The sequence below is a fragment of the Ictidomys tridecemlineatus genome, chromosome 6 (genome assembly GCF_052094955.1).
Source record: "Ictidomys tridecemlineatus isolate mIctTri1 chromosome 6, mIctTri1.hap1, whole genome shotgun sequence".
In the NCBI taxonomy this organism is placed as follows: domain Eukaryota; kingdom Metazoa; phylum Chordata; class Mammalia; order Rodentia; family Sciuridae; genus Ictidomys; species Ictidomys tridecemlineatus.
Window position 1 is genome coordinate 194353105 of NC_135482.1, and position 27023 is coordinate 194380127.

Sequence of the window (27023 nt, forward strand, 5' to 3'; positions counted from 1 at the left end):
CACTGGAAGGAACATTCTTACCCAATTATCTAGCTAAGGCATGAATCTCTTATACAAAGTGTCTGCTGAAGTTTTGTCCTATACCATAGACAAATAGAAATAATAGGTAAGATGCATTTTTTTTGACAAACACTGTAGCTAAGCCATATTTTTTTCTTTTCGTATTTATGCAGATGTTTTAAAATTTAAATTATGTATATATATATATATATATATATATATATATGTCAATCACAATAATGCATCAGCTTAAAAAAACAAAACCAAAAACTTGTCCTGTTGTTTGAGCTCATTAAGAGTGCCATGTAGCCAGAGATTCATTAGCTGTCCCTTCAGTGGGTTTTTTGCACATATGATTATCACATCCTCTTCATGTCACCTAACTCTTCATGAAAGGTGGACCACACAGGGTCATGCTCTTGCTTGCTGCCTGCCTGCACCTCTGCTATTGGCATCCAGAGTGGGTCAGCAAGCCTACCACCAGCTTCCCTACTATTTGCTGTTTAATATTATTCACTGCAAACCACACTGTAAAATAGGATCCCTGCCAATAAAATGATGGTCAATTATACAGAAAAGAAACTATCTAGCTTGTAAAATAGAATCACACACATAGAAAGTGAGTAATTAATGCACACTGATATTCCAAGGAGTTTCGGCTCATACCTGTGGCCCCGGGCAGGTTTTAAGCAGACTCTGTTCCATTCTCAAGTATCTTGGCATAGACAATAAATTATATATCATCGTCCTATAGTTATGACTAATGAAGCTGATGAACCAAATTTCTACAACTATCTCCCCCTTAATACTCTTCGGTCACATCTCCAAGTGGCATTTAGGGAAGCAATTTGTGTTCCTTCTTGTAATAATATCTGAGGAGCTCTTAGACACTTTTACCCCCATGGAGTAATAAATATTTAGAGTTGGGATCAGTCATTGCTTTTTCCCCAGCAGCCAAGGCAGTGCCTAGAACTCATGCATGTTTATTGAATGGAAACGGAATTAATGAATATTTCTGATAACCAGTGGTATAATCTATCTGGTGTGTCTATTACTTTGTGCCTATATTCTTGAGCTGGTGAGGAGCTGTGCATGTGAATAAGAGTCTTGCCTGCCTGGACTTTATCCCGCCTCCTGCCATGTCCTTTTTAGGGACTGGGGCTTTCACTGTTCTTCCCCAACTTCAGCCTGTCAGCTTGGCCGTCCAGGTAGCAAACAGTATTCTGTCTCCTTGGAGGAGCCTCTTCACATTTTAATTAAGCAACAGGTCCCTTTGCAGTGGCCTTATGTATGCACAGCTGAGGGGCGTGGCATAATACCCTTGTTTCTTGTCTCTCTGTGCAAACAACTGAAGTATCTGGGGCAAGATCCATAACCAGGAACTTCTGGTGAAGACTCTATTCCTCGTTCACTTATACTTGTGGGCTACAATTTTTGCAATCATTTGACATATTGTTTTGTTTACCCTGCCACAAATAAAAATTATCTGTAGAAAGGGAAAAAATAAATAATATTATTTAAATTCTGAAGAAAAACACCTTTTGGGGTCTTCTTAACTGTGTTCTGATTTCAGAGATAGTATTTAAATTATTCTCTGCTGCTTTTCAAAAGATATTTAATTAACAACTCACTACTGAGACCCTACTGTGTGTAGCACATACATTTCCCTGTACCTTCTGCACAATGGGAAAACGATACATTCAAATGGCTTGGCATTTTTTTCTCTGAAGGGAAAGCCTATGAAATGCAGTCTCTGTGCATGGGCTAGCAGATGCCAGGAATGCAACTTATTTTTAGAATAATTTTAGGCTCACTACAGAAAACAGTTGAGCGCATTTTCATGAAGTCCTCTGGTTTCCATGGCAAACGGGGCCATTATTTCTTCTGAAACGGAAGGCTTTTACTTACACTTTCCAAATGCTTTTCATATTGTGCCAGAAACTCAAGTCAGTCCAGAAACAAGTACACTAGTGGCTCATTGTTAAAAGCAGTTCTGAAGTAAAAATGTGCAGCAGGTCAGAGTGACCTTCCATTCAGGACCAAGGAGAACAAGGAATAATACACTCCAGGCAAATGGCAGGCCTGCCCCTCGCATGTAGACGTGGGATGGGAGGGCTTGAAGGAGCCTCTGCACTCCATCATGATGAGACCTGAAAACAGGAAGTTTAGCCCTTCTCCATGAGTGCTGTGACGGCTGCTTCTTAACTCACAAGATGTAGGCTCTGAAAACCACTTCTATTCAAACCCATTTAATACCCAATGTGCATTGTGCATATTAAAACATAAGAAATAAAAACTAGGCAATTCTGTGAGCTCTGTTTAATTTCATGACAGGTGATGATATTTCTTCCTTAGAGGATCATGGGATTTTTAATGTCGAATATTAAATGAATCTTGGAAATGCAACTAATTAGACTAATAAATATCAACATGATATTTATATTGTTGACTTTCTTTGCTTATAAAAAAAATTACACAATTGCTAATGGAAAATCAGTTACAAATGAAAACATCTACATAAAAGTTAGAGATGAATCCCCTCTTCCTTTCAACATAGAATTTAGTCTGTATCGTAAGGAAGTTAAATCTATAGAAATTTTGATACTAAATCACACTTATTCACTTGGTACCAATGCTTATTAGTCCTCTTTTTAACTGCCTCCTTTATGATCTCTATCGATTGCAATGCATCTTTATGGGCATTATACAACCACTGATAGATCACTGATATTTATACATAACCAATACGTAAGTACTCAGAGAGGGGGTATTCAAATATTTCACTCTTCTTCAGAATGGGGTCTGGATGAGCTTGTGGGTGAAGGCAGCAGATCAGGAGCCTCCATTGGCTGGGCACGGGCAGCAGGACAGGCTCCCTCCCGGCACACCTAGGCGCAGCCTCCAGCCTGCACTCCTTAATGCACAGCCTCAGCTCAGGAGCACAGTTAGCTCTGTCTTTCTTCTTTCAAGATTCCAAGTGGTATTTGGTGATATCCTGACCCTTGGCTTTACCTCTGTCACTTTCATTTTTGTGTAAGTGGAATCATTTTGGACGTATTTTTAAACCATGGCCAATCGAATAGGTGTGTGCTGAGATGGCTAGTACTTCATGTTCCAGAGTGCACATGAATCATGAAGAATTGACAGTTCATTTCAGAAATGAGGTGGGTTGACATATGCTGCCTACGTCTCACCCCAGAAGACCCAGGTCAAGGTTCAGTTGTATATATGAAGAGGTGGCTTCACTGTTCTGGTAAATGGCCCCTTCTGTGCAGCACTGAGCCTCTCTTCCTCCAGAGAGGTACATTTCCTGAAGGTCATAGGGTGGGCATACATTCTTTGGTCAGAATCACTTTCTTTTTTGATCTGAATAGTTTTATTTTAGTATTTAATACTTGGATCTTTTTCTTCTATTGGTTTGTATTTAATCTGTAGCATTTCTCCTTCCTTTTCCCTCAAGCAGGCAAGAATAAAATCCACAGGAGCTACAGTGTGGGGTGGGAGTAACGAGGTACTCCCTTCCAGCCCCTCTGACTGCGGGGTGGGGCAGAGAAGAGAGGAGCAAACAAATACATATTTCTGACCCCTGGATTTCCCTTTCTGTGCAGAAAGTTGACTCTGTTTCTACATCTCTTACACTCATCACCAGGGAAGACTGCGGGGCACGGGGCACGGTGGGGGCTCAGACATGGTTTCTGCAGCAGTCCTGCAGGACATTTTTTTTTTAAAAGAGAGATCAGTTTTCTGAGATTTCTTTCACCCCTTCCTCAATTCCTGCTGGAAGAGAACAAATCAGAGCCTCTCACTATCTTTTTGGAGGTGGCTACGTCACAGATGGGCTCACCCATCTCCCACTGCCTTCTGTCATGTGCACTTGAAAACAAGAAATGATGTGCACTTGGGGTGCTGGCTCCTTCCCTGAGTGCCCTCTCCTGGCTCCATCAGTTTTCTGCTCTGGTCTATCTGTGTCCTTGGGAACATGAGCCTCCCAACAGGGAAAGGGCCCGACTTGGTCTTATGAGAGAAAGTCTCTAGTTCTGGGTTAGTGGAGGGAAGAAGTAGTGTGTCACCCCACAAGCATTCCTGCTGTCACCAGTCAGGGGTCTGAGGAGGTCTCTTTGGATCAGAGGAGACCTCTACTGAAGCCCTCCAGGCTCTTGATGGTCATCACAGAAAGAAATTTCAGGACCCATTCAAATTCCATAGCAAGGAGGAGACGTCTTGCAAAAGCTACAGATGCAGTCCAGAGGGGCGTGGGCTACTCAAGGGCTGAGCTGCCCCATGAACGCTGGGTTGTGGTCTAATATTGTTTAAGGGAGTTAATACTTATAGCAGGGATAAAGTTCTCTGGAATTGGGAGGTTCTTTTATGGAACCCTGCTCAATTTCACTGGCAACTAACTGGAGCTAGGGGTGTGTCTGTACATATGATAATGAGTCTTAATGAGTGGAAAGGTAAAGTTTAGTCAGGAAGCCTCAAGTGTACCTGCTTGAGAAACTAGCTGGATCTGGCTCAAGAATGTGGCTACCCTGTGGTTAGGTAGATTGTTCCTTTGTCCAATCAGATGCTGGCAGGGTGCCAGAGCAGGGCCAGAGCGGCTTCTGCCTGGGCTGCAGGATCCTGTGGGTAAGCCCAAGCACCATGGGCCTGAGCCCAGCTCAGGAGCTGTCTTCATGAGCTTCTCCCTCCCATTTCCTCTGCTCCCTCTCTCACTGGGACTTAGGTTCTTCCTTTGCTTTGGGAAGAGGAAACACCCTCTGCTCCACCAAAAGGTGAACACTGTCCCTCCTGTTCCCCCACTGGCATTAGCAGGGACACCATAGTGATGGCTGCGGGGCTCCTGGTGGTGGTCATTGCAAAGTGCAAAGGTGAACTTTGGAGCTTCTCTTTAAATCTCAAAGGAGGTGCCTGGTGGCAACTCAGTGACTCCCTAAGCTGCTACTCTTACTTTTAACTTAGGATCTAGTTAAATTGATGGACTGCGGGGAAGTGATCCCAGGGGCACCCATTGCACATACAGCTATGTCCTCCTCAAGCCAGGACAATCACGATTTCTTCAGAGTGCTAATTCCCAAAGGTTGTCAGAAAATTGAGGGGTGCATTGAACTGGTAAAATTCAGATTAAGATGTGCGTATTGAGACCAGGTAGATCAACACAGTTGTCTTTTGTTGTTGGTGGTGGTGGTAGTTTTTTAGATATATGTGACAGAAGAGTATATTTTGACATATTATATCCATTATGGAGTATAACTTCTTCTAATTAAGATCCCATTCTTGTGGTTGTACAGGATGTGAAATTTCACTGGTCATGTGTTCATATATGAAAGTAGGAAAGTTATGTCTGATTTATTCTACTGTCTTTCTTATTCCCATCTCCCCTCCCTTCCCCCCATTCTCCTTTCTCTAATTCAATAAAACTCTGTTCTTCCCTCCCCTCTTCCCCACCGTGTTCTGTGTTAATATCCACATATCAGAGAGCACATTGGACCTTTGGTTTTTGGAGATTGGCTTATTTCACTTAGCACAAGAGTTTCCAGCTCCATCCATTTACCAGCAAATGCCATGATTTCTTTCTAACAGAAGTCATCTTTAAAACTGACACTGTTGCTGGCAGATTTGAGGAGATACAGGAGATGAGGAACTTGCTGCAATCCATATATGTTAGTTTAGACGAATATACTCATGTAGCATAGATCTGCTGGTTTACACAAAAGAAATTTGTTTCCCACAGTTCTGGAGGCTGAGAAGCAACGTAAGGCTCAGGGCAACACAGGCCTGGGCCAGTCTTGCGCTGGGGTTTGTAGATGGTCAACTTCTCCTGTGTCTGTGCACTGTGGAAAGAGAGAGAGAGAGAGAGATCTTTGCACAGACCCCAGCCTCTCCATTGGGAATACACTTATTCTCCTCCCAATGGCCCCATCCCCAAAAGACTATCACACTGTGGGTCAAGGCTTCAATAGGTGAATTTGGAGGCCGCAGTTCCCTTCCTAGTATCCTAACATTGATTCCAGCTCTGTACGAGTCAGCATCCCCTTCTCATATATTTCTCTACGAAAGCTTCGTCAAAACCTTCACAAAGAGCAAGACAAACCCATATTGTGGATGTGTGGATGGTGTCATCACAGCCTGTCACGTCACCCTACACCTGTGTAAATTCCCAGCCAGCCAAGGTGTGCCTAATTTAGGATGCTGATTGGCACTTGTCAAGTGCAGGCACGTGATGAGTAGGGAAGGGGTCTGGAGGAAGAAGGCAGGGATGCTGACCAAGAAGTGCTGTGATCACAAAGGTCTCCTGCTGGAGAGCATGGCAGCAGGTCCCCCACACTCAGCGAGAAAATGGTCATCCAGCTGATTTCCATCTAGAAGGGAGTCAGGAGCAGGAGTCTTGTGTGGAAGGAAGACAGAGGCAATGAAGTGACTTACTTTGAACATCATTAAACAGTGTTGTTAACAAGATCGCCCGTTTACCTGGTGGTGGTGTAGGCTAAGATCCATTCCGGGAAGGCCTGATCTTCTAAGCAACCAAACCTCAAAGACAAAAGAAATAAGGGACCAAGCATCATCCCCAGGCTCCACTGTTCAGCCAGGCAGTGTGGACAGGCAGCCAGGGCAAAGGACCAGCCTGTGGAGAACAGCTGGAAGGGACAGAGGAGCATGAAGTGAGCAGAGTGCTCTAGAAAAGGAAGATGAGCCAGATAAAGTGGCCTCCCTGGGGTTTGCAAATGATGTCTGCGAGCAGCTCAGAAGGTTAACTGGCAGAGGAAGAGGCAGCCTCATGAGGGTTGACTGCAACTCAGAAACAGGGGAGGGACCCGTACTGCATCAGCAGTATCAATCCCCTTTTAATTTAATAATTACCCTCTTTGTAATGGTGGTTTTCCCAATTTGAGACGTAAGATTGATTTTTAAAACCCCGATGGCTCATAAAATATAAAACATACAGGTTGGGAAAAGTGATGGGAGACATATTGCCATTTATCTTACAGATGAAGTGCTGAGCGTGTGGAGCGTACGGAGAATTGTGTTATGAGAGCAGAATGTCCGACCAGGGACGTCAACTTTCCTGAGAGGTAGTACTTTTATTTGGATAAAGAAAAGTTCAGAGCACTCACTGGAAAGCCAAGTTTTAATGAATCCCTGTTAATGTTTATTGCTTTCAGTCCTCATTCGCAGCTTCTGGTGTCTCTGCTTGGAATAGCTCATTAACCTTGCCAAGTTTTCTGCATTGAGGCACAGAGAGCCTGGCAGAAAACACAAGGTGCTTGGAGCATTTCAGAAAGAAGAAAAAAAAAAAAGGTATCATTATATATACACATCCTGGCAAGAAGTGGTGGGCACTCTCTTAGTACAGAGCCTAAGAATCATGGAGAGAATCTGATAGTGGGGGGAAAAAAAGAAACACAAATTCTCGAAGTATTTAAGGAGTCTACGTTAATTGAAGAGAAGCATTAAAATCAACTGAGCAATTTGCAGTCATTTCAAGATGTCACTGAAAGAAATGACAGTCAAATTGCTAACAAACTTGGGCTGCCCTCGGCTTATCTCTGCTTGCTAATTTGGTCACATAGAAAGTATTACCTCATAATCAAAGAAGCCAATTAATACAGCTGCCACCAAACAGCAAGGACATGTCCACATCTCATGTGCTAATAGCCTGCCAATAGGAGATAACAAGTCAATATTTGCCCTCAATGTTTGTACGAAAAGTTTTGCCTTAAGATCTTTCCATTTAGCTGGAAGCAGTCAGAGACATTGTAGCTTAGGTTTTTTTCTCTCTGGTTTTCCTAACAGTGGGAGGGAATTTCCTCCAAGGCCTTATGTGCCATAGCAAACCTTATACAGATATCTGATTCACAGACAAATTACTCTTCTCTCTTCCCCAGGCAGAGGAGGTGAATAAGCACACTTGTTTTCCTAACACTTGAGACTCTGAAAATGACACTGTAAATCTTATTTTGCAAAATATGGGGAAACATTTTTTTAAGTCAGACTTAAAATATGGGGAAACATTTTTAAAAAATCAGACTTAAAAGTTATTCTCATGAGCCACTTGACATCACATGTCCTGATAGACATGAGAGGAATCTTTAGTATGCCTATGGCCACATTATATTTCATTATTTCCAAGAGGAAAAAAAATTCAGTTTCTAAGAGTATTGAAATATCATTAAAGTGGATGTATGTTGACTTTAAAATTTAGAACAAAATCTTTAGAAACAAAAAGAAGCAATTTTTGAATAGAATTTCAATGTGAGATTATTCAATGATTCCATATTGAAGAAAATCTATATGAAAGAGACATGTAGACATATCTTAAATACATTTGATATTTACACTATCTTTCTCTTAAACTAAAATTGTTTGAATAAATAAAAGCAGTATATTTGTAACAGAGACAATACCAGAAAATGTTTTCCAGTCTCTGCTCTGTAACTTACTAGCTCTGAGTTTTCCTGCAAGTTATTTAGTGAAATTTTTCTTGCTTTAGTTTAGTTATCAACTAAAATAAATAATAATGCTTATGATGTTTGAAAAATGCTAAACAGATCTTCTGGATATATATACACACACACACACACACACACACACATATATATAGTTAATTATTATTTTTAAATAAAAAACTGCATTCATAAATGTGTATTTACATAATATTAGTTCTTTTAGTTTTGCTCAAGTTTCCTATAGAGACCAAGTGATAAAATTATAATTAGAATGCTCTAGAAGAAAGAATATTTGGGATGTTCACCTAAAGCAAAACAGGTTTGAATTTTAGCACAGACCCTTTTTGGAGAAATTTGAAAATAATAAAATGCATGGGGACTATTTTACAGTGTCTCAGATAAATGATGTTCCTAAGCCAGGATTGGTAACTGTAGGTGGACTGCAAATGAAGTCATTAAGAAATTAGAAGAAAGAAGAAAAAAAAATTTAGGAATACTAGGACATAATAACATAATGATTATAGGCATTAGTTGATTGAGTGTATAAATATATGCAAGTCTAAATACACACAGGTAACTTGATGATTAAAATATATGTGAGGATAAAATGCATTTTGAAAGGAGTTTATTTAATATTCTCTTTTTTGGTATCATAAGTGAAAGCAAGATTCTCTTATCCATTATTACCAAAACAGCATTAATTATATTTTTATGCTGTCAAATGCAAGATTTTTCACTGCTTTTAAAAATTATCATCTGAAAAATATACATTGTTGGGTATGATTCAAGTTACACACGGAGTTTTTTTGGAGGAAACTACTTTTCCTGTCATTTTATTAATATATTATGATGTAAGTATCTGTTCTAAGTTACATTCAATTTCTTAAAAATTTTTCCAAGTCCATATACAATTAGTACAATGTGAATTTTTATTCTCACTTAAGGTTTTATTTATTTTCTTTAAAAATAGTGAAGTTACAGTTTCTGTAAGGAAATTGGCAGAAAATTACTTAGAATTGTTTTTTTCTGTGCTTCTCTCTTTCTCCCCTCTCTTCTCCATCTGGGTACTCACACGTACACACACACATATGCACGTACACACACATGTGCACACAAGTGCGCACTAAGCACATAAACTCATACGCACAGCTGGGTAGCACTCACTGGCCAAAAATGAAGGAATGCTGTAACCCATTTTGAATCTCTTCCTGGGGCTTTTTAATGTGTCTAAAATTAGAGAAATCCAAACAAAATTCAGAACCGCCTCCTTACAGCGACAGTAGTCAATGACCACAGCTGGCAACTTCATGTGCAAAATAAAATGCTGCAGATGACTAGGGTCCATGGTGGAAGCCCAGCTGAAGAGCAGCCTCCTCGCCCACCCAGTATGGCTGGCGAGGTCATCAGGATGCCAGTCAGCTACAGTGACCACGACAATTTTTTTTTTTAGCACTGCCTTCTAAGGCACAGAAAACACCTGGTTTGTACCCAACTTTTATCATCTTCTGCTGCTCCTTTCTTTCTTTCTCCTGGGTCTTTTTGTCATCCCCTGTTCTGAGGCACAGAAATCACAGACTCATTCTCCAGCAGCAGTAGTACCACTTTCACAGGAGATCACTGTGGGCTGGTGCACTGGAGAACCCACTTGCTTCCTGGGTGCTGAGGGCCACATTTCATCTCAGATGAGTGACTCCCTACAGAGTTTCACATCATGAAACTGGCTCTGAGGAGCAGCCTAGAGCTTCCATTGTCCAAAACACAACTGGTGGAGGATTCAGAAAGTCTTCTTTCTATGTGACTGACTGACATTTGGCAACATCCTTCTGAATCTCTGGATTCTGCAGAAACTTCCAAATACCCAAAGAAGTGACATTGTATTTCTAAGTGCTTTACAATTGATAGACCTATTTTTTCAATGCTTTTAAAGTATATGCATTGGCTACTCTTCTTGGATATAAACTACAGTATTGCACATTCTCCAGGTAATTTATATAGAGCCCTGATACTGGATACAAGGTAGATGTATCTTAAAATCATCAAATCATCATGAAATACAAGTCGTTTGCATTTTAGAAATGTTTACCCAAATCTTAGAGCTATGCTACACTTCTCACAGCAAATTATTTATGACTTACATACAGGAAATCATAAGATGTCTCTGGTCTAACAGGAGTTCCTGCTCCATGGGTGGAATTGGACCGAGAGAGAAAAGGAAGACTTATAGTCCAAACAAAAACGATAATCAGAAAACCTGAGTTCCAGAATCTGTTTAGTCTGGGACTTAATATGTGTAACTTTCAGCAAGTTAATTTTAGGACTTCAGTTTTCCACGTATAAAAGAGAGATAGCAAGTCATATTTTACCTACCTCCATATTATTGTGAAAACTGAAGTAGATATCTGATGTGAAACCATAGTGAAGATTACCAATAACTATAGAAACACCATTTTGGATAATTCAGACTTGCTTCCAAATAGAGGCATTTATTAGTTTGCAATTTTTATAGAAAACCTATTACACGCTAGGCTGTGCACAGACTATTGCATAGGTCTCTCGTTGTCTAATTGTGGGGCCTCTCTGCTTGACCCTCCATTCTTCCTGGAGGCCATTTGTCAAGGCTGGAAACCGTGCATGATAATATTTTCTCAAACCTGCCTCCCACTAGGTAAACTCCTCATTTCCATTTGCATTTTAACATTTTGCTATAGAGAAGAGAGCATGATGGGATAGCCACAACCCATAAGCTTGTAGGGAGTGTTAATGAGGATTAAACATAGAAAAGAACAAGGATCAGGAGACACCCAATATTCTTGAGACAATAAATAAACATAAACCACCAGGGTGCTAGATACCCAATCACTCTAAATATAGCTGAATCGTGCCACACAAAATTTCCAAGAAGTTTGAAATATTCAGGATATGGTAAATAGTCATGGACATCCAGACACAGGCAATCTTGTCTCCGCCACCCACTGGTCATACCCACCCCAGCCTCAGTGTCTCTGCCCAGAACCTGAATAAAGCCGTGGCTGTCCAGTAGACTGGTTGTAATCTGCCCATGAGAACAGCATGTGTCATGAGCACCACAAACCTCCATGGCCCCCACTTTGGGTAAGATTGACATTGCAGAGCAAGAGACAGAGATGAACCCGTGGACCCCAGGGTTCCGGCAAGATGGTTCTTCAGCCTGTGTGTGCTGACCCTGTTAACGTACCCTATTTATCTTCCCTTGTTTAGCTGCATATATTTTAATGTTTTTATTATTGCATTACAATTATACAAAAAAGTGGAGTTAATTTTGAACGATGCTTTAAACTGACTATGAACCATGGTGTGTGAAAATTTATTTTGGTCTGTAGGTTTTTCTGTGACGTGACCACTAGGAACCCTTCCCCGTGATTGTAAATCCACCAGGGCACAGGTAAGGGCGAGTGGCCACATGCTTTTCTCTAGCAGTGCAGAGCCGACTCCCGGACCTGACCTTGACAGTGTGCGCCCTGTGTGCCCTCTGCTATCCCTGGGCCCTCTGGGCTGCTGTGCCAATGCCAGAGTCCCCAGGGTTGTTTCTCAGATGACAGGGAGTCTCTGGCCACGCAAATGTTTTCGTTCATCCTAGCGCCGTCTTTGAGTGGAACTCTGTTCTAATCCTTTCTCTCTGTTACTTTGATTCTCATGAGAAACCAATGAGGTTGAGGGGGAAATTATACTCCTTTTATAGATGAGGGAGCTGAAACACGGAGTCAGGTGTTTCACAAGGTCACACAGCAAACGGAGGGCAGAGTGGAAATCCAGGCTGAGTCACCTGGTCCCAGCACTGTCCCTTTGCCTACCATATTGAAGTCTGCCTGTGGCCTCCCATGTGGCTTCTGAATTTCACAGTCTCTTTATGCACATCACCCTCTGGAGCCTGTCAATGAAGCTAACACTTTCATATTCCCAACTCCTCAGCTTACATCAGGGTGAAACACGGGAAAATAACAGGAAGAAGAGGCCCTGCTTCCAGCCCAGGAATGACACCTTAGATTAAGAAGTTGTGTGAGATGCTGAGTTTGATAGACAGGTAGACCTTGGAAGAAGGGCCAGGAAGAGGCAGCAACACGTGTGCAGAGCCTTAGTCCTTCATGCCTAGGGAAGTTCAAGAGAGGTCCAACAGATAGAGATGGACACTGTCACAAACGATCTTAGAAGCGTCATATGAAATTGCTAAAATGTCTTTCTTCTGTCTCAGCTAAGCAAGCCTTTTCCTGCTCTTTCTAATCTTACTCCACCAGGCCCCTCCTACAACTTCATACAGATGACCTCATTTAATCCACACCCAGTTCTCTAAAGAGGCAGGGACTGTACTCTAGAGACGAGGAAATGGAAGCGCAGGACATGCAGTAATAGCTCCAGATGACAAAGCTAATAAATCGTAAAAGTTGGTGATGCACTTCGGTCTTGATGACAGCAGGCCATGTTCTTTCCATTATATCTCATCCCTGGGAACCCACGCTGATAAGAAGTGCAAAGAGCCACATTGTTACAGGGACCTTTCACCCTTTTCTAAGGCAGTCCTGACAGTGAGTCATTTCTGCTATAGCCCTCTGTCCCCAGGGAGGGCTGGGCTTGATGGCCAGAGCAGCCACTGACTTCCTGGGAGGCCAGCAACATGCAGATATGAGCAGCAGGCAGCCTGACCTGGGTGCCCGGGCAGTCAATGTCATTTTCCCTGAGAATGGTCAATTTCTGCGAGTGGTACAAGTTCCTCTGCCCCACCTCCAGCTCAGCACAGCTCTTTTTTTTTTTTTTTTTTTTTTTACTAAATGAGCATAGCCAGAAGTCAGTGTTCAAAAATATCTCATTGATCACATTTGGCCCATATTTTCAGACGTTCCAGAAATGTACTGTTTTACTTGTGTACAACACACACCTAACAGATCACTCAGGCAGCACTGACCTGCAGAGACATTGACTTCTCAGACCGTCAACCATCTGTGCTTACTTTGTTGCAAGAGGCAAGAAAATTCAGAAGATCACATGGGATTTGTTCCTGATTTCTAGAACCATAACCATTATTGGGAACAACTAGTGCTAATAAGCCGTTAAAATAGGGCAAATTATGTATGTCCATAGTCTTAATTTTTTATCTACTAATTGGTCATAGCTGTTTTGGTGGATTGTAAAACAAGTAAACTGTCTGTAAAATAAGTGTTTTATAATGTTAAAATTGTACAATTCTCATAGCTTGTAAATTTCTTCAACAAATCCCTTGATGGAAACTTTCTAATTAAAATCTAAATCAATGGACCCGAAAGCATTGGCAAGAGAGCTCAAGGGACAGGAGGTTCTTGCAAGAGGTCCAAGGATCCACATCGACTGAAAGAACAAATAGGTTTTACACCTATGTACATTGCTGTTTTTCAGATTTATGGCTATCAAAATGAATTTGCCCTGAACAAAATGTAAATTCAGGTATAATTCATAGTAATTCTTGTTCTTAATCATCATTAATGGATTGTTTTTTTCTAAAAGTACACTCTGTTTTATGCAAGATTCCAGATCCAAAGGCCTGAAGAAGTCATCCTGACCCTCTAGGCGTCTGGGGACCAGGGATCTAGCGTGATATCCTGGGCTGGTATTACTCTCAGCTGAGTCCGAGAACCTTTCACCTGTTGTCCGGGTTCCTCTACAGGCACAAGGATCTCCATCTGACTCAGCCTGGGCTTTCTCTCTCTTTCCTGAACCTTTCATTTTACCTACACCAACCAGCATCGCCGACTCTTCTCCAGTGTGCAGAGGGGCTCTCTGTCCTCCCACCCACCCCAGGGCCTCACAATCCCTTCCCTATACCCCTCTACACAGAGCGTTTCCAACTCTGCTTCACATCCCCCAAAGAAAGGGAGGGCCTGAGACCTGCCCCTGGAGAGAGGTTCCTGCTGATTCAGAACTCTCAGTGCAGAGAAGCTACACGATTATTCTTTAAGTTGCGACTACTGACCACTGACAGAATCGTGGGTGATGCTAATCATCAGCAGAAGCTCTGCTCTTCATGCCACTTCTGGATTATGACCCCATAATGTGATGGCACCGGAGAGCATGGTGGAGGAGGCAGCCACAACTCAGAACAGAGTGAAAGGATAGAAAAATGATTTTTAAAAAAAAAAAAAATGAGGCAAGAGGTTGAGAAAATTGGAGGCAAGGTCAATGGGCGTTAGTAACAACAGCTACCTCTTATTAAGTGCTTGCAGTACTACCATACTGTTGTGACTATGAATGCTGGTGCCCTCACGTTTAATTTCTGGAAAAAAAATTATAGGGATATGTATATGTAGATCTCCCTGAATTTGCCCTTAGTGCTTAGCACTGCTCAGGATCCTACTTACACTCCCTAACAGCTGTCTTTGTTTATTTGTATGCTCAGCTCCCTTTAAAAGGTCTCATGACGATGACCCAGGACCAACTGGGCTCCCCATTTTCCACACCCAGATGTCATTGAACCCATTGACAGAGCTGAAGAACCAGTTATGCCTAGAAACCCTGTGTTTGGCCCTACAGATCTGATGACCTAAAAACATCCAAGTTTATTAGAGAAAGATTATCAACCACGCAGAGGGTTTATCCTTCACTTGTCTGAGACACAAGTTCCCCAGCATGTTTTGGCCATTGTTATTGCTGCTGTGTAATTGACCTTCTGCCAACAGGAATAGTGAAAGTACCGAGAAGCCAGCGTGGTCGCTGCCGCCACTTGATCTTGGAGCAAGTGGCAGGACACGTGGAACCTCAAGTGATGGAGGCAGCAGTGCCGGTCACCAACATCATGCCTCCAGGGCAGAGCTGCAACTCCCTCTCCTCACTGCTTTTAGGTACAATTCTAGAATTATATGATGCATGAGAAAGATTCACCTAGCGAATAAACTCCTGTTTTCTTTTTTCTCATTTAGAAAGAAAACTGCAACTGCTACTATTGAGAGAAATTGTGAACTCTATTTCCTTTTCATGTTTTCTTAGTAACTCACTGAAGACTGTCATTTCTTGATGATCAATCTCATGCTGATGTCTTGATTGTACATCCACAGTTTACAAGCTTGCTTCACTATCTCCACGCCTCCCTCACACACACTCACTCACATAGGCACACACACACACACACACACACACACACACACACACACACACATGCATGGTCCCCTTGCATCAGAAAGAAAACAATATTTTTGTTTGTATGTCTCAGAGGTGACCAGTGAAGCGTGATTCATGAGTCATTATGGGGGATCACTTTGTCTTTATGAGGTATACAGATCGAAGAACCCCTTATGTAGTTTCACTCTAGTCTTGGCATTGTGAAATAGGTGTAATCTCATTTTCCACATCTGGAGGCTTCTGCAGTATCATAACTCCTTTGTAGTTAAGAGGATTGATATGACATGTGTGGTAGTGAGTGATTAGGTCTTGGACGGGGATTGAGGTTTGTGTCTTGTTCCCCTGTCCCAGCATGCACTGCAGACTTCTTTAATTCCTTTCCAAGCAACTCTGACACCTTTTAGGATCTCCTGTAGCTTTTCTCCAAGCCCTTTTAGCCCCTTTATGAGTTTCCTTACACAGACAACCTCGTTCTTTGCAGATCATTTTCTACAGGGAAACTTTTCCTTACTTGCTGTTTTGTGCAGTCATCTCATGAACTAAGCATTCTGAAGCCCATACTCTCCTTCTTATCCTTTTAATTAAAAAAAAAAAAAAAGACACTTGAATTTCTTTTTTTGGGCAATGTCAAATTCTAAAAAAAAAAAAAAGCCAAATAACATTCTTAAATTTCTTCAAAGAGTAAGTGACAACTCACATTCTTGTATTTCATTCACCTGAAAGTCATTTTCTCCTAAGAGATGATCATATTGTCTCAGTGTTTTGAATAGTATGTCCCTGGACTGAGCTTGTCTGTCTTTCCTTCTTTTTTCCTCTGAATACATCTTTTTTCTGGAGTGATTTCCATATTACCCAGGGCTTTATTTTCTCATCAGACTGTAAAGCTACCTAGACTAAATGTGTCTAAGACAGAGACGCCAATGTTTGCTTTAAATCCACCTTCATACGCAACACTTGGCAAAAAAAAAAAAAAAAAAAAACGCTCACAAGCAAATACTCTGTATGGGGACCCAATTACTGATGTATTTCTCAACACAACTCCATGTTGGTTTCACTCAAGGAACAAAGAGCATTAGTGCAAAGACCCCTCGAGGCAGAGACGATGCCAACTCTGAAATGATGATAATCTTGTCTGCATTTCGATATTGGTTTGCTAGGAAAATCCCTCTTAGGTGATGCCTTTGGCAGAACAATGACATAATAATTTGTACCAAACACCTTCCCAAGTAAGAGGGAAAAGACGCCTGTGAGACAAATAATGAGATTAAGTGAAGACGTGGAGCTCCTTAGACCAAGCATGTAAATGACACCCAGAAATGTCAGAGGGAATTCAGGGAGCAAAGACTTTTAAAGGATTTTTCTGTCAGAAAGCAGTTTTTACACAGAAACAACCCAGGGATTAATAAGATCTGCAGCAACAAGTCGGGGCTCCATTCACGTGGTTCATGTACTGTCAGGCTCAGAAGAGGGGCGAGGAATCTCGGGGGCTCAGAAAGGAGCCCTGAGCACAAACAACCGATCCTGGTGGCAAACAGTCTTCCCCTGGCTGTGCCTCTGAGGCAGAACTGGTGTTGATGCTGCAGCATTGGGTGTCGAATGACGGGCAGGTGCTGCTGTCTGGCACCACCTGGCATTTTAGACGACATGCGTGACAGTGCACTTGTGAAATTTTAATCCAACTGGAATAGGAATCACAGCTGAAGAAGTGGTAGGAGAAAAGGAAACTGCAAGCAGGGAACAAGGAGAAAGACCCCCAGGAAAATCCAGCGAGGGCTCGGCAGAGGCTCCTGTGGGCTAAATGGGATTCCTAAACCTTCAGACACCATGGACTCAGCACAGAGAGGGAGCACGGACCGGAGCAGAGTTCATGGGGCTTCATCTCCAGGAGCAAGTCTATGGGAAAGGAGAGGAAGGAGGGAGGGAGGGAAAATGGGAAAAAGGAAGGAGGAAGGAAGGGAGGAAGAAAGGGAGGGAAAGAAGAATAGAGGGAGGGAGGGAGGGAGGTGGAAGAGAGGAAGGGAAGGGAAGAAGAGACAGAAATCAGGCAAACCACCATGGGCACATCTCTAGAAAGACAGACGCCAGATGCCGTGATCCCCAGAGCTCTAGGCGGGTCCAGAATGCTCCCAGAGCAGGCGCTGTCCTCATGGAAGATGACAGTTCCAAATGTGTCATTGCCCCTGGAGACCTTCCCATGGGACAAGATGTAAAAGTCAGTGACATGGATGGCCTGAACCATGTGGCCTAGGCTATCGAGCATTTCTGTCCTGAGTTTAGCAAAGAAAAAATTTTAAAGTAAAAGTTTAATTATTTTAATTACAAATAGAAAATTATTTTAATTACAAATAGAAAAAAAAAAGATTATAGAACAAGTATGTAAAGACAGAAAACACTTTTGTACAGTAGTACAATGTGTTTGTATTTTAAGCTAAGAATTGTTATATATAAAAGAATCAAAAAGTTTTAGAAATGTAAAGAGTTTATAAAGTGGAAAAATTACAGTAAGCTGGGGTTCGTTTATTATTGAATAAAATTTTCTTTGTTAGTACAGCCTCAGAGTACAGTACTGTAATGTCTACAGGAATGTCAGGAATGTTCTAGGCCTGTACATTTACTCCCTGCCCACTTCCTGACTCTCCCAGTCCTTCAGGTGCCATGCATGATCAGTGGTCTGTGCAAGTGCACTGTGTTTTTACCTTGTCTATTGTATTTTCACTGCACTTCTCCATGGTTAGATGTGTTTAGATACACAAATGTTTTCCATTGTCTTCCAAACTGCCTGGAAAGTACATGCTGCCCCAGCCTATGCAGATCTTCAGCCCCGGAGTGATAATAGGTTCTCTGTGCAACCTGGCTGCCTAGTAGGCCATGCCACAAATCAGCAGGGTCCTACCAGCATCTAGTGAACAAAGACCAAGGGCACTGAGAACACTGCTGAACAGCCCGCAACTCCCAGCATAAGCCCCCACAACAAAGCAAGATCCAAGCCAAAATGTCAATAATACCAAGGTACAGAACCCTTTACTGAGATCAATAGGTTATATACTTATGTTACTTTTTTACTTTCCTATAGTCCCCGATGAAAGGCTGAGTTAGTAATGAAAAACACAGACAGCATTGCTTGTAAATTCTGCTTCTCTAAACACCAGGACTGCTGGTAGGTCTGGCTGGTGCTCACTTCAATTACAGAAAGAAAATCTCATTTTGGGTGATGCCAAGTGATTTTGCAATCAGAGGGTTTCCATTCATAGCCAGGCTCAAGGCAAAACTAATTTTTGTGGTACGTTTCATTTCTTTATTGATTTTTAAATAACTTCTGTGTTAATTATAATAAAAACTTTAATATACGATTGTCAATCTCTTCTAAAATATAATTACAAATTAGTTATTCATTCTCAGACTGCACCAAATGACAGAAACAATGAAAACATGCACTTAATTTTCTCAAGCTGAAGGTCCATAATTTTTAGAGAATACAAAGGATCAGGTCTATGATCCTAATGGAAACCTTGAAATTAAGGCCTGAGGCATTGAAAAGAACTCTGAATTCCAAATTATCCAGTTTTCATATTTGAGAGTATTTTCATATCTCTGTAATCAGGAACTAGCTTAAATCTCTGGGTGGTGATGAAAATGCATATTCCCTTTTAAGTTTTTAAAACCTCTAAATTGGTTACTTGTTAATTATGGTTTTCATGTCTCTAGGTATTAAGTGGACAGAAACAATGTGGGCATTGAAATTTCTAAATTATACTGTATCCAGTTTCAGGAAAGGTAACATTGTATGCTTGAAAAATGCATTGTGTTCTGTTGGAATGAGTCACCATTAATGCCGTACCTGGGCACTGTGACCCTGTGGATGTGGCCTTAGCCTTGACCTCCATAGCGGAGTGGAGGGTGGTCAGGGGATCCCTGGGCCCAGAACTGACCTCAGAGACACTGGATAGGAGTATGTACAGTTGTGCAGGACAGCACACTCTCTGCTCACTGTTTGGTTTTGAACTCACACTTGACCAAAGCAGCCTGAGGCAGGATGGAGCCTGTACAGTTATGTTTGAGCACATTGCTGGGCACACAGGAAACTGTACCATCGCTGAATTAACAAGAAAGTGACTGAGTGACAAACAGGCCCTTGTGGAAACCTCAAGCTCTAACAGAAACGACAAAACTAACCAGAGAAGCTGTTTACCAGGGAAGAGGTGTGGGGGAGTCACACGTGAGGCTGCGTGTTGAGGTATGGCCTTCCCGGAGCTAGTCAAGCCTCATCAGGTCTGAGGGTGGTGCTCTGGTGCAGTAGGGATGAGCGCCTCATGAGAAGAGGAGGGATACCAGGGAAAAGACCAGGGGGGACACAGCAAGGAAGCACTTCTGCTAACCTAACCAAGGGACATACTTTCAGAGAAGCCACGCGGACAGCTCCTTCCCTGTGGCCTCCAGACTGTATATAAATGTACATGGTCTCAGCCCACCAGTGCCTGGCTCTCTGTTCTGGACACTTCAGTACACCAGTACACGTATGCTCACAGTACTAGTTGAGAGTCCCTGCAGACCAAGCTTAGGGTGAGCCTCTGTGATGTCCTGTGTCAGTATCTATGGTGACGCTAGATGATGAGCTTCTGAAGTAAATCATTGAACAGTCACGTGTGGATTCCTTCACTACATTCATTTTCTCCTTATAATTTATTCTATAGAAAATCAGACTCCAGTTTCTACTATCTAATCCAAATCACTGACACCCCAGATTAATGCTCATATTCAACTGGGGAACAATTTTTCATTGAATTCAAACATAAATCCCTTCTAATGTGATAGAGTATAATCTTTGGAATTGACCATTAAACGCATATTTCTTGTCTTCTGATGTGTTAAAAGTGTCCACCTAAGTCATGGATCAACCAATTTTTTTGTGAGCCTTTCTTCTGCAGCTGGTGGCATTTGGACAGTGATTTTGGGTGGCCCAAGAGCTGCACCTGAGATAACTTTGGTCACACCCCAGGATCCCAGCACACAGCTGTGTTAAATTCTCTGGCTTGCCCTCCAGACTATTCACATCCTTATATACTAGCACAATCTCACTCCCTTTCCTCTTCTCCAAAGGGATGTGCAACCAACACTACCTTACAGGAATAAATGAAGGAGATGCAAGAAGCCACACAGAGCTCACCTGGCATGACCCCGTACGGGCCACCAAAATGCCAAGGCCAATGTCTCGGCTTGGCACCAGAATCACGAGGCACTCACAGCTTTGTAGGTTCAAACAGCAATTCTTTATTCCCGCTCTCACACCGCCTCCACACAGGTCCAGGGACAAACACGTTCTGCTGTCTCCCGCACCAACCACCTACGCCACGAGACTATCTCCAAAACCCATTTTAATCTCACGAGAACTCAACGGGAACAAGCAGCAGGAACACCCTAATCCCAGCAATAATCTTCAACTTCCAACTTCCCTAAAACCCATTATCTTAAACTGGCAACGCCTTAAACTCAAGGAGCCGGTTACTTCCTCAAACCTGATCAGCTCTAAACCCGGATCTGCCTTGGTCCTTGAGCAAGGTCACCTCATTAAAGCATGCATGCAATGTCCCATCAAATGTCCTCTAAGCAGCATGGGGTACGCTTGGCAAGGAAATTTCGATGCGTCATTCCTACTTGGTAATGGCCCTCAGCATCACACATGCCAGGTACCATCTGATAATACCACACTAGGTACCGCTTAATAATACCACACTAGGTACCACTTAATAATACCACACTAGGTACCACCTAATAATACCACACTAGGGAATGCTTCTGAAAGTTTCAATATTACTTGTCTCCCCTATGCTAACCCATCATCTAGTGAAAGCTGAATCAAAATCCGTTGGAATTCACTGAAAGAATTAGATGAGCAGTTTATGTGCACAGACGCAAGACTTTCACACATTACTCAGGAATGGGCATACTCTTCTAAGCCAGTTCCTTCCCAGATTAATAGGAGAATAGCCAGGTGCAGTGGTGAACACTTGTAATCCCAGAATTTTTGGAGGCTAAGGAAGGAAAATCTTGAGTTCAAGGCAAGACTTAGTAATTTAGCAAGGCCCTAAGCAACTCAGCAAGACCCTGCCTCTAAAGAAAGTACAAAACAAGGGCCGGTGACCTGGCTCAGTGATTAAGCGCCCCTGGGTTCAATCCCTGGTTCAAAAAAAAAAAAAAAAAGGAGGTAAACTTGGACTTATTTCTCTTTGTATTTTTTACAAATAAGTTACTTGTAGGGAAATGTCAGTAGCAACAACCACAATTCAATCTGTCGCAGTTTTCACTCAATTAATCAAAGAACAGAAACAAGGCAAATACTATTATTAATTGAAATCTCCATCATCTTATATATATATTTTAGCACCTCTTAAGAGTTACCATGTGCATTTGAATATCCCTGTACAGTGTAATTTACTCTTGAATCTTTAGTGGAGTGATATTTTAAACTCCCCTAGTATTTTTTAAAATAAGTTTAAAGCTTGATGTAGTAATGTAAAAATATACAGAAGATTAACTCTTAAAAAAAAGATCAGTAAATCATTCAATATTATAATTATTTAAGTACCACCTAATAATATTCTCCACACTTAAAGATACATTTCAACTCTTTGAAGATAAATTTCAACTTTTGCATCTGGTGGGCTTCAGTTTACTGAAAATTAATTATACTAGGAAAAATGTGCATTTTTTTAAAACAAATAAATATTAAATTGCATATTGTACTATTTGGGTTTGGGTACTGAATGCATGCACATGAATGCATTTTAAATAGTAAATTGAGATTTAACTATAATTATAACATCAAATGTGTTTTCATAAACCAATGGTTGTAATCTTTTTTCCTGAAAAAACAACAGGCCTATTTTTACAGTAGTGTGTGTGTGTGTGTGTGTGAGTTGCAGTTTCTAAATTAGGGCACGGGAGTTTTCAGGCTGTTCTTTGGGAGCTCCTTTCTAAAAATAATACATTGAGGACATGGAAAATCTTTATTCTGAACAAATGAATAGACAATTTGGATATAATTATTGCTACATTCTTTTAAACATTTCTTTTGAAATGCCAGAGACATCCTGAGATGCCATCTAAGAATTTAGATTAGATGAATGCAAATTATCGACCTGCTGATCAATTTATCTGGAGGCAGATTTGCAGAATTAGTACCGTTTTTGTACACTTCAATAATTATTGTATTTCACCATCCTTGTTTTTAAACAACAATGTATTCAGAAGAAGAGCTATCCACAAGGCTTGTGTCAATGACACTGTGACATTTGCTGTGTGATTAACACATGGGACTCTCATCTGGTTGCCACTTCTTACCACACGTGGGACAGGGTGCTTGATGAATTCTTCAAGGAAGCTCCAAGTACTTAATCTACTGCCCTTTTTTACCTACCAGCATATAAGACTGTGCTATTCTTATCTCTGCTAAGGAGCAAATGGGAGTTCATGATTGGACAGTGGAGAAGGCCTTTCGAGAATATTCTCCCTCTCTTTGGATCTGTGGAAAATGGAAATCATTGAGAGTGAGCCCAAGGCAGATGATTAGTAACCCCGACTTCGTTTTCAAGAGGTAACAGAATGAACATAGTTATTGTTTTAATGTTCAAAAGTTAGTTTTTGAATGGATCCACCATTTCCCAAAATGGGAGCTAGCTGGCTGTAGTGTATCAGACCAGGATGAAGATGAAGTTTTTGGTGTTCTTTGGGAATGCTCTTCCCAGGACGTGTGCACTGGGGGCAGGCAGGTGTCTCCATCCTTGTCCTCTCTTCCTCTTCGGAGGTGGAAGTTCAGCCCACGTGAACTAAGTCCTGCTGCATCCTTTCAGCCTGCCACTGGGCTCTGCCTTGGAAGCCATGTTCTTTCATATGCTCTGACCACCTCTTCCACATGCTGTGCCCCTCTGATGTTCTGATAATGTCACTCTCCTCTTTTCTTTGCCCAGTTCTTCAAAAGCTTTCACGATCTCCTTCCAGGGGTCTTAATTTCTGACTTTCCCCGTAAGACCACTGCAGTGATTCTTCATTGAGCTCCAAGTGTTTCTTACTCTATGTCCTCCTCCTTGTCTCCGCCCATCTCACCAGGTCATGGGATAGTCTTTGTCATTAATCTCACCTGTCCAAATTCTGGCTTTTGTGGAAGTTAGAACCATATAAAATTCCCAAAGTACCACACTTCCATACTTACAACTAACTTTAAAGTTCACATCCTAAAATAGCTTTTGCTTCATGCAATATGTGATGATTCAGATGTAGCCATTTATCTGAGTACATCTTTCCTGAATTAATATCCTAGTGAAAATGCTACTTTCACTTTATCTTTACCCCACAACACAAGTCTCTGTCTGGATTTCAAAGTCCTCCCTCCATCAGTTCAACAAATTCAGTTAGGCACATGACTTGATAATAAAATGCAGATTGACTTCTAAATGTTAGAGAAATTTAGGGATTCTGTAGTTTAATGGACAGGGACACAGTGGTAGTATATCTATATTCATTTATTTATGAACTAAGGTTTGGAAATTTCTATTATTTATCTGAGGTTAACTAGCAAGTTAAAGAAGAATTAGGTCTAGAACCCATAGGGCCCAATAAACCTCTCTATTCCTACTTGACTGGACTTCTTTTTTTATGTCTCATAAAATAAAATACAAATATAAATTTTGAATAAAATAATTTTGAATGTATATGCACATGCATATATTTATCTATTAAAATTTCTCATATTCTAACAAATCAGATCAATAACTGGACAACCTATTAAAGTCCTTCTATAGAATTAGAACATTCCCTAAATCCAGAGTCAAAGAAGAGATTCTGTCCTGTCCACAGTCTTTGATTAATTTCTGGTTGTGTAAACCAGAACAATTGGTGTGGCTATTTTTTTGAAACTCTGGCTTCCTCACCTATTGTCAAAATTTCCCTGTGAGGCTCAGGCTGTGCCACTGTAGGCAGCAAGCATGACTGTCACCAGCAGGTTGATGTGTGTTCAAGTTCACAGGTCACTGTCTTTTCTTCCCAATCAGTTTCTTCCTATCTCTGTCCCCTCACTAACAAGAGGTCCAATAGCTCCTTCTTGCTATCTCCCCTCAGACTCAAGTACTTGAGCTGACTTACTTCAGACGTGTTCAGCAAAGAGAGAGAACAGGAAAGTAAGAGCAGCCACCAACGTCGTTCTTGGATGGCTTCCTCTTGGCAACACTGTGGACCAGCCCTTCCCTGTCCTGTGACTCTTCATGTCATGGTACTCTGCTAGGCCAGACTCCTAAGTGGAGCTACATAAATGACACAAACAGTAGTAAGTATTACACAGAAATTTTAAAATGCAATTAACCTCATAGATTTTATTGACCTTGGAGCCTCCGGTTTCTCCAATTGCACTGAAAAACTGGCAGCATATTTTATGGTTATGATGGAAGCCACGGTGTGTAGGTTACTGTGTGGCAGTTATTTAATGGAGAGATTTGAGTGATCTCCAGAGTAGGCTGGGAGGGTGTCATTTGAAAGTTGGTGTTTATTTGAATCGGGGTTCATGTCATTGGAGATGCATCATGCAGACAAATGTGTGTATAATTCAGGGGGCTGGGATGGGGGTTCCCAGGGTAAAGGAATCACAAGAGTCAAGAGGTGTTAACTGACCCTTTTCAGGGAATCATCCACCAATTGAAAAATAGATAAGGCACTTTTTGCCATCCTGGATGAGCCTGCAGTGGAGGAAAGGATGGATTGTTTATGTGCCCTGTGCTTTCTTAGTGACAGGAAGGCCCCTTTATTTAACTTTTTGGTTATGTGAATGATCCCTAGATGGCTGCTTGGTAAATTTTCACTGGATCTGGTATTTGTGCTCCCTTACAGTAGGCATATGAAGAAGTCGCCCTTACGCACATACTGGTACACAGTTGGCCATTTCAAATAACATAACTCTCGTTGCAATAAACACCAAATGTGCAGAAGCAGCCTTCTCAGCCCACTCCATAGCCACACTTAAATAGCCCAATTGAAGGACCTCAAGTGTGCAGAGTGAAGACCCAGCCTGGTGCCTGGTGAGCAGGGTGTGCAAACCTGGGCCTAGATCAGTAAAATCCAGTGTCCCAGGCTTCTACAGGAGTTCCTGTGCCTTATAATCCTTACTTTTTGTGTGCTTTCTCAACAATATCTCTGTGTTGCTGCAAATGAGAAAATAAGTTAATAGCACCCTCAAAAGCATATCAGAACCATTTCAGACTTTCCTTGCCCATGGTAGCTTATTGCATTACAATTTCTAGAGAAAACTTCATTTTCACAAATCCATGCAGCTGACTCAGCGTGAGCATATCTGAATGGCCTCTGCCTGGAAGAGGAAATCCTTAAATAGGCACAAGTTGTATTTGTGTGGAATTACAGGAAGGTGAGGCTGTAGGTGACGGATGTCATCCTGTTTTCCATTTCAACACAAAAGCTACATTTTCACATGCTTTACCATAACAGCTAGTGGAGATGCAGTTTACGGTTGGCAGGGAACCAACTCTGGCAGCCCCTGAGCCCCATGGGATTCCTGCAGATAACATCAAACAGGGCAAGGAGAGCAAGAAAACAGGGTGAAATTGAATGTGTCCTAGGGAGGGAAAACCCTAATCAAGATCAGAGTTTTATGACGATCTTAAATAATGTCAACTCCGCGGGTCTCAGGAAGCTCAATGGAATGTGAGCAAACTTTAGAAAAATTCCGCCTGAGCTTAGCCAGTGAAACCTCCGCGTCGGGCTCCCAAACAGGCAGTTTGTTTGTTTCTGTGTTTTAAATCAAAGGTCAGAGGACAGTGAGAAGTGTCGAAGGAGAAAAACGGTATTAGAGTCAAAAGCAAACAGAGAAAAGGGCTCAGGAGCAGAGTCACCTGGGAGAGCCCGGCGGTGAGGATGGGCACGGGCAACTGCTGAGATCCAGGTCAGCGAGGGCAGCAATGCACTGGAGATGATGCTCCTGAGAGGGCCAGGCGCTGAGGACAACCATGCCCCAGGCGCAGGTCTCTTCAGGGCCCCGCTGATCACCTTGGCCTCACAGCGTCCATCCCGTGACCAGTGCTGTGAAGCCGCCCCATGTCCTTCAGCCTGAGATGCCCTGACAGCAGGAAATCTAAATGCCTCAACAATACCAAGCGCAAAGTTCACACTGCCACACAAGTGAAGCCCGTCTGATAAAAGATGGTTGCATGGTGCGGATACCTAGGAACGCTGAAAGAAGATGAGAGGAAGGCACTGAGGGGCCTTAATGTATGAAACCAGAATTGTGGGGAGTTTTCTGAAAATTTGCCTTTCGTGTTCCTATAAAAAATGCAAGCAAGGGCTTGAATGTCTTCATTAAGGCCGTTGAGCGAGCACTTACTACACTCTGGACCTCCCGCCCGGTTCCCAGACATACACTGAAAGACAGGTAAAGCACGGTTCCCCAACCTAGTGGAACGGACT